The sequence below is a fragment of the Frankliniella occidentalis genome, unplaced genomic scaffold (genome assembly GCF_000697945.3).
Source record: "Frankliniella occidentalis isolate FOCC.00 unplaced genomic scaffold, Focc_3.1 Scaffold1, whole genome shotgun sequence".
NCBI classification, from domain to species: Eukaryota; Metazoa; Arthropoda; class Insecta; order Thysanoptera; family Thripidae; genus Frankliniella; species Frankliniella occidentalis.
Window position 1 is genome coordinate 4,101,988 of NW_026267131.1, and position 2,297 is coordinate 4,104,284.

Consider the following 2,297-nt stretch of genomic DNA (forward strand, 5'->3'; position numbering starts at 1 on the left):
TTGAAAAAAAAATCCTTAACTTTTGTCGGAAATGAGGCGATTCCCTCAGAATTACCTACATTTTCGGATATTATTTCCTCAAAATCTGAGGAGTTTTTCTCAAATTATGAAAAATCCTCAAAGTTCTCTCTTTACACTCAAAATACCAGACATTATTTTTACCGTGTGCACGCGGGCGGAGTTGGAACACGACGATGTTTCATGATCTTGATTTCCTTGGAATGCATTGCGCTCTGTTTTGAGTAGAATCCTCTCAATAACAGCCTAATTCACTCAAGGCAATCAAGGACACGCGTACCGCTTTTTAAACTCGTCTTTTTTCTTACTGCATCCTTCCTTCCTCAACGCAAACTCTCAAACCTCGAGTAGCGCACTGATTGATGGTCGTATCGCCACAGAGCGATTTGATAAAGAAACACGCGTGAACATAAAACAGTCCCCGGCAGCGACAAAACTGTTTCCGAGGAGACGCATTCACCGACCACAAAAATAAACGATAAAAGCCCTTTCAGTCGTGACTCATTTGTAGCCACACTTAAGATATGACATAAAATTATCTCCGTTCCTCGGCGGGTGGACTCCCCGCCGGTCAGACGCCACACACGGGCGATGACGGCGGTTCAAATAGTACCCGCACGACAGTCGACTGCTTTTAATAAAACTTCAAAATGTTTATCTGCGACAGCGCTCAAGATAGTGTAGTCAGAGAGACACAGAGGGAGAGGGGCTTGTCGGCGGGGAGCCCCCCGACCCGACGGGGCAGGACATTCCACCATGGCTGGTACCCGACACGGGGTCGGAAGGGGGGGAGGGGGTATCGGAAGAGTTTACAATTAGAAAAGAAAACAAGCGCGGAGCTCAACTCCGTATTGTGCTCGATAGCTTTTACAAAACGAAAAGTCACGACTGCAGCTGACTCTTTTGGTCCTTTTCGCGCAACAATAATCCGAGATCGCGGACGGGGAGACTTTAGAGAGCCCACGGCGGCGACGGCGAGGTCCAAAGGTCCAAGGGTCCAAGGCCCCAAAGGAACCCTGATGGCGTTGACAGTAGACTTCATAAAACGAGGCCTCGGTATGCCATGGAGCGGCCTGTAGGCACATGCCGCCGGCCATAGGATCCGGCAGCAGGAGGAGGGTTAAGGGGGGGTTGCTTCCATGGGAATGAGCAGCAAAGGGGTCGAGAGGACAGAGTGAGAGAGGGAGAGAAATATGAGAGAGAGGAGGAATAAGCTAAAGGAGAACAGGAGGAGGAAGATGGGGAGCCAGCGCGCCGCACAGCAATCGGATCCAATTGAAATGGAAGATGGTGCGTCAGCGGCACAGACGCACAGCAATCAGCGACCACACGCGGCTGCACTGCCAGTTCGGGGGGCGGGGCAGGGCAGGGCGGGGCGGGGAGCGCCAGGAGAGGGTTGCAGAGGGCTCGCATCGCCGGGGCTCGCCCCGCGTAGCTGGCCCTCCTCATAATGACGATCTCATTTGCGGGATATGGCGGTCCCAATGGGCCGGGGCCGCGGCCATGGGGCGGAGCCGGGGCAGGGCAGTGCAGTGAGCGCGCGCGCTGCACCCAGGGCCCCGATGCCAGTGTGGATATATACACTACACGACCGCTGCAGACGCGTCAGCATGAACTTTCGACAAAAGGTTTTGTAACGGTGCAACCCCTTTCCTAGACGAAGGTGAGATGGATAAAACGCAATTGCAACAATAGCTTACAATTGCGTTATAGGACATTGAAAAGAATTTTGGATGAACTCACGTGTATTTCATACTTGTCTAAACGTAAATAACATTTGAATTCTTTTTAGCAAATTCATTCAAACTGGCACAGCCATTTGTTATGGGTCGTATTATTAATTATTACTAGTATTATTTCTGCAGTCCAACATTTTCAAATTAGGTCCTAGACGTTCGGTGCGATGGGTCACGCGACGACGGCCACCTTATAACGAGGCAGAGAGAGAGAAAGAGAGAGACAGAGGACAAGAAACCGTTGTGGGATAGCGAGTTCGGCGGGTAGCTCGGACGGGGCCCGCTACTCCATCATACACTTGATCCCCCCCTCCCCCCCCCTCCCTCTGTCCCTCTTGCACGAGGACGATGACCGCTCCGGCCCGTCTCGCCCAGCCCCGCCATCCACCCCCCGCAGGCCATGGAGGATTTACCCACAACCTCACGTAATCCACTCCCTAGGAATCACAATGCTCTGGTGTTCCACCGCCGCACCCGCGTTTTCCATTGAATAAAATTTGCACCAAATCTTCACTGCGAGAGAACTCTTCTTTATATTTTTAT